At 32.8% G+C, this 6,773-nt stretch overlaps 1 long non-coding RNA gene across 1 annotated transcript; it reads left to right on the top strand.

Moving 5' to 3' along the window:
* Positions 1-1,622: 1,622 nt before the first annotated feature.
* Positions 1,623-2,005, top strand: LOC145819805 (uncharacterized). The gene is made up of 2 exons (XR_014360581.1): positions 1,623-1,714; positions 1,928-2,005. It is a non-coding gene; the product is annotated as an uncharacterized LOC145819805 (long non-coding RNA).
* Positions 2,006-6,773: the final 4,768 nt, after the last annotated feature.

Here is a 6,773-nt window from a genome sequence, read left to right as displayed (position 1 = left end):
GCTTTTTCACCTGTCCACTTAGCTTCTTGTACGCATGCTATACTAACTCTCTTCCTAATCATAACATCTACCAATTTCATTGTCTTACCAGTTGAAGTTCTTATATTACAAGTGGCTACCTTAAACCTATAGTCTTGAACTAGTTTCTTTACCCGCGCTCATTCAGAAAAATGCAGAAACCTTTGCCCATTTTTTACCGCACCCAGGCGTCGATGCGGCGTCCCTTGCTCACTTTTCGAAACATCTAGAGGTAGGCGCAACACGTCACTTGAGGGGAACGACCTAGCATTTAATCAATTCAAAGTGGGAATCATTGTCATAAGGGATCCGAACGGTTTTTTTACGTGTTGGTTATCGGCTATCTAACACACAACCCTTCTCCTTTACCCAGGCTTGGGACCTGACAGAGTTGTTAAACAGCTCGGTAGAGTTCAATCTCTCTTTTACTAGATTTTACAAATTGAGCAATTTCAATTCCAAGATGTTGTCCCCTTCAGTCTCTTTTTTTCTCTGCATACATGTATATATACATGTATGTTTTTTTTATTTTTATTTTTTTAAATTTTTTTTTTGAACAATGAATGCACATGCACATTTTTTAAAGTATTTTAGGTTTTACAATAAAAAAATTCTACTAAGTTCTTATTATTATACTCTATAAAAAGTTTCTAGGTTTATTTTTCTGAATGTTAAGAAAGATTATATTATTATTTTTGAATAATTTTATGGTTGGTGGGATTTAGACACACCTCTTGTTATGAGGGAAATTTATTCCCAATTAGATGGTGTAATCATGTTCTTATATAAAAACTATTTTATAAAACATGCTAAAATCAATTTTTATTTATTTTTGTATATAGAATTGTTTATCATAATTTTTAATAGTTTGTACTGAATCTTAACAATTCCCGATTTGATTTGATTCATGATTCACAAAATTAGGATTTTGATTCACAATGTGATTGTCGATTTGACAACTATGAAGGCATAAGACCAGTTGGTGTTCACTCAAAATTGAAGTTGTGTAGATTTTATTATTTATATATTTTTAAAATTTAAAAATTTTCCCATCTAAAAAAAATGTTTGGGTGACTGTGTCCTTGCCATGAAAAAAAACTTCTATACCCAAATTAAAAATATACCTATATATATACACTTAACAATATATACATCACATACATACATGTTCTGTATGGAGTAGTTTGCTTTGTAATTACCTCCTTTCTGGATTTTGCAAATTGAGCAATGTCAATTCCAAGATGTTGTCCCCTTTCCGTCTCTCTCTTCTTTTTTTTTTTTTTTTTTTTTTTTTTTTTTTTTTTTTTTTTTTTTTTCTTTCTGCGTACATGCATATATACAGGTATAGGTTTTTTTTCATGTGTTTTATTGACTAAGCTAATTTCTATTGGAATAGGTTTAAGGATGATGAAGATGGCAGTTTGAATTGTGATCAAATTTCTGTCACCATTTTCTTAACTCTCAGTGCGTAACTGTTAATACTGAGAACATTGTAATTTTGCAAAATTAAGATGAGAGACTATTGTGGTTAATATTAATTTTAAAATATAGCATATATATATATATATATATTATAATATCAAATTTTCAATCATGTACTTTTTTCCCTACAGTTTAAAGCTTCAAGTCTTCTTTGGAAAATTATTAGATAGTTCCAGAGGACCAACTGCAGCTGTTACATTTACTTGGTACAATGGTAAGTTTTTAATGATTACAAAAAACCACTTCAGGTTATTGTTTCAGTGCTCAAGTCCCACCCTCAATAATCCCTATAAATTTAACTTGACCCAATTGACCAGTAATAATTCGATATATTTTTTTAAAAATTATTCCATTAAAAGTGATTAATCAAGGAGCCTTAGTTTTAACTCACGAGTGACATGTGTTTGTGGGTTCTTTCTCTCTCTAGGTCCTTCAATAACACGTAGGAGTTTTGACGCTCCTTTGGACTTTGGAGTGGAAGGAAAAAAAAAAATAAAAGAACAAAGGAGCCTCTTTTCACAAGGTGTGTTTTTGCGTGGTTTCTTTGCATGATATAATTATATCTTGGTTGTATATGGCATGTTTGCTTTTCCGATTCTTTTTCTGTGAAACAGTATATAAATCCATCTTTTATAAGTTATGTATGTATGTGAGATTTTATTTCGGCTAGTGCCCAACTAATTACACTTGGTAAGATAATTGAATAGAGAAAGGAATTAGTAGGTATATGATGGAAGATAGTTCATAGACAATCTTTTTTATTTTATTTTTAAAGAAAGATAATCAGTTATTAAAACAAAACAAATGCACCGAATTTCATATATAAAGTGCACATGCAGTGAGTGCTACCCTTCTCATACATATATATGTATGACTTCTAATACACACACATACATATATATATATATATATATATATATTTGAAGTGACAACTTTTTAAATAATTATACACCATTGCCTATTACTTAGTAGTCATTTCAAACCCATTTATAAACAGCTATGAAATGCATACCTAGCCTTCTCTTACTTCTGTTGTAATGTTAAGTAAGAGCATCCACGGTGGGCTGGTTTAGATTGTGAGTTATAAAGTGTGTTAATTGGTGAAAAGTGGGAACCGAATTGTGTGTTAATTGTTTGTTAATTTAGAGAGTAAATGGGGTGCTCCAATAATGTGTGTTAGTAAATAATATAATGTATACATGTATTATATATGTATGGACTATGAAGTACGGACATGAACATGGGACACGACACGGAAACGTGGACACGTAAATTTTTAAAAATTGGGGAACACGACACGCTGGGGACATGTTCAATATATATAATTTTATTTATTTATTATATGTAAAATTTTAAAAAAATATTATTTTTATTTATTTATATTATATTATTTATTTACTTTAATATTAAATATCATTTTCAAATTTTTTCTACAAATAAAAATAATTTGTTCTATATGTTAATGTTTAGGATACTGAGAATATTAAAAAAAAATATAAATAAATAAAAGATGGGAAAAAGTTTTTTTTTATTATTAAAAACAAAAAAGGTAAAAAAATAAAAATAAAGAATAAAAGAGGGAGAGAGAGAGAGATAGCAATGAAGAGGGGAGAGAGAGGGAGTCGAACAGAGGGGGGAACAAGAGATGAACAGAGAGAGAGGAGACGAACAGAGAGAGAGAGAGAGAGAGAGAAGAGACGAATACGAAGGAAACGAGAGGAGATGAATATGAAGGAAACGAAGAACAAAGCATTGAATAGAGGGAGAGAGAGAGTCGAACACACACAGATTGGAATAACATACCTCGATCTAGCCTCGATTAGGGCTTCAACAGGTTTTTTCCCTTTCTGTTTCTGTTTCTGTTTCTCTTTCTCTGTTTTCAATGGGTTAGGGTTTCTCTCTGTTTTCTCTTTCTCTGTCTTCAATAGGTTAGGACTTCTCTCTGTCTGGGTTTCTCTTCAACGTGTCCATAATGTGTCCAAGATTTTCCGAAAGAGTGTCCAGCTGCAAAAATTCAAAAAAAAAAGGGGACACGTTAGGTAGAGTGTCGAACATGTGTCCACCGCGTGTCCGTGTCCGACACCCATACGTTGCCTCTAGAGAGGTGTCCGTGCTTCATAGTGTATAGAAAGGACAAAAGAAGATTTTAAAAAATGTTCTGCTGTGGTACTTTTTCTGTCAGGCTTGTCCCCTCCTCTTTCTCTCTTGCTTGCTAACTGATTTAGGTACTGACACTAACAAACTCATTAGTTCATCTATTGGAATGCTCTAACCTTATATAAGATCATAACTGTGACATATCACGTGCCTTTTAAACATTCCATTACAACACTTAAAAATATATGGCAGAACAACTGAAACAACTAAGCAGCATTATGGAGCATTTGGCTTACTCGTAACAATTCAGTGTTCAATAAGGAGGTTTTGGAATTGAGAGACTGCAGATTTGGTTTTGGTGCAAACTGCACATTGGGTCAAGGGCTTTAAAGGGTTGAAGGATTATTTTCTGAAGGAAATTATTATAAGCATTGAAATGGGTTAGGGATTCTCCAACCCTTCATCAAATTTGAGTAAAACTTTGATGAATAGTTTGATTTGATATGATGCACTCCAATGATAAATTTAAAATTTTCATCAAATTTTGTTACAAGTCCGGTTGTCCGAGAGGACGTTCGGGCGGATGTTCAGCCATGAGTTAAATTTGACATTCAGATGAAGAAAGTCCGGTTGTCCGGGTGGACGTCAAGCCCAATGGCCAGCTACAAAATTTGATGAAAGGTCAAAATTGTCCTTGATTTGATGAAAAATTTGACTCTCTTCATTTGATATTGATTTGATGAAACGATTGGAGGACAATTTTAATCAATTTTTCATCAAATTTAAATTTAATGAAGCATTTGACGAAGGATTGTAGATGGCCTTAGGAATTCAAAACTGTGTATTAGAGTTTTGGGGTTTAGGATGGGTATTAGTTTTGTCTCTATTAGTATGCAGTCGTGATTTCAAGAATTTTTTTTAAGGTAGACATTAAAAATTTAAACTATATGAATTAAAAAAAATTGTAATATATTGTAGTATATTAGACTTTTTTTTTTTTGGGATAAATAAACAAATTTTATTAGAAAAGCATCAAGACAATGTAAGGAATACAAAAAGGCGAAAACAGCACAAAGCCTAAGACCATCTCCAACGCATCATCAATTCTTCCATCAAATTTAAATTTGATGAAAAAACATCCTTTTTGTTGCTCCAATCCTTTCATTAGATCATTATCAAATTGAGAATGTGATAAATCTTTCACCAAATTGAGGACGGCTGGGACCTTTCATCATTTCATTGTTCGTAGTCATTGGATTTGTACCACCGAACGACCGGCCGGACGTCTTGCCGGATGTCCACTCGGTCATCCGCTTAGTTGAAAAATTCCCACAACAAATCATTTCAGAATTGATTGACATTTACACTGGCCGGTCGACCAACCGGATATTTGCCCGGTCGTCCTTCCGGCCGCCTAGTGTTTTAATGAAAGACCAAAATCCTTCGTTGGAGCGCCGGATATCAGATAGAGTTTTTACTCAAATTTGGTGAAAAAAAAGATACAACGTTGGAGATACTAATTAATTCCTCTACAAAATCTATAAAAGCCAACAGATCCGAATCTACCGTAACCGTAACCAAATTATGAAGCACAGTGAGTAACCAACACTCTAACCACGGATTGGACAGAGACACATAATGAAAAATACGCTTATTCTACTCCAAACATATCAACCACACCAAACAATGCCCTGCAAGCATCCATGCCTTCCGATGCCTCTTTCTAACCCTTCCCCCAACCTAACTATGCAACACCGCCAATACTGAACCTGGCTGAACCCAAACCAAACCAAACCAAACCAAAAGTTGCAGCAATAAGCATCTAAATGAATAAGCAAATGATCCACCAACTCCGCATTCCAAATCACAAATTAAAAAATTTATAATATACTGTTGCCATTGTTTCAAAAAAAAAAAAAATTGTCAATACATGAACTTTTATCATAAATATATTGTCTTTATCACTAGCATGATAAGATGTTATTTTTTTCTCATACAGTCTGCCACTATGGTTAATTTGTGGAGCAAGTTAAAAATTGAGCCCGTTTGGAAAGTGGTTTTTTGGCTAAAATGTGAGGTGAAAAAAACCGATATGTTTGGGAAGAATTTCTTGACTTTTTACTGAAAAGCATGTAAAAAGTAGAGTGAATGGGATGGAATCTGACTTTTTTGTATGAGGTGCTATTTTAGCCAAAAAGTCAAAAAGCTACTAAAAAAGCCAAAAAGTCAAAAAGCTATTAAAACGCCAAAAAGTTTTCAATTCATACAAAGAAGTTAAAAATTCCTTTTTTTTTTTTTTTTGTGGGATCAAAATAGAGAAATTTATTAATGGACAAAAAATAGACGAGGATAAGGCATCCTCTACAAAGAATTCCCATTCACTTTACTTTTTACATGTTTTTCGTAAAAAGTCAAAAAGCACTGCTGGAAAATTCACTTTTAGCGGCGTTTAAAAAACGCCGCTAAAAGTATTAAAAACGTCGTTAATTTTTTTTGTGGCGTTTAGTACCAAACGTCGAGGACGCGGCCGTCGCTATAACTTTATGGCGTTTAAAAAACGTCGTTATATTAGTATAGGCGGCGTTTTTGAAAACGCCGCCAAATGTCCTACCCTAACTGTACTGTGACGTCACTCTGACATTTAGCGACGTTTTTGAAAACGCCGTCATAGACATTTATTCATTTTAAAATCTAGCCGTTGGATGGGATATAGTGACGTTTTTTAAACGCCACCATAACCTTTTTTTTAATTTTTAGATTGTGTTAATTTTATATGGTTGAACAAAAAAAAAAAACCTGGCAAACAATTATTAAGAACTAATAATTAATGTTTATTAAAATAATAAATAAACTAAGCTTGAAAACAAAATTAAAAATAAAAAACAATGCATTACATACCTAAGAATAGAAACAATTCAGACTTTAAATACATCAATTAAAATCAAAATGGTCTATATGCTTGTCTAATAACTTATCCTGGTAAAGTCAAAACCATGCTGTGAAGAAATTACAAGAATTGCTTCCTTTTGAGGCTTATGATTCAACTTCACATGGACATGAAAATAATATTTATGGCTACAACCTTATCCCTACTCCATAGGAAAAGATAGACCATGCAATACAAAAAGGCAGTTAACCGCATTTCAATATCTAAAATCAGGAAAATGGAGGTAATC

The sequence above is a fragment of the Camellia sinensis genome, chromosome 2 (assembly GCF_055761805.1).
Source record: "Camellia sinensis isolate YWXY chromosome 2, ASM5576180v1, whole genome shotgun sequence".
NCBI lineage: Eukaryota > Viridiplantae > Streptophyta > Magnoliopsida > Ericales > Theaceae > Camellia > Camellia sinensis.
Note: the sequence above shows the minus strand (reverse complement) of the source record. Positions and strands in the feature narration are given on the sequence as shown.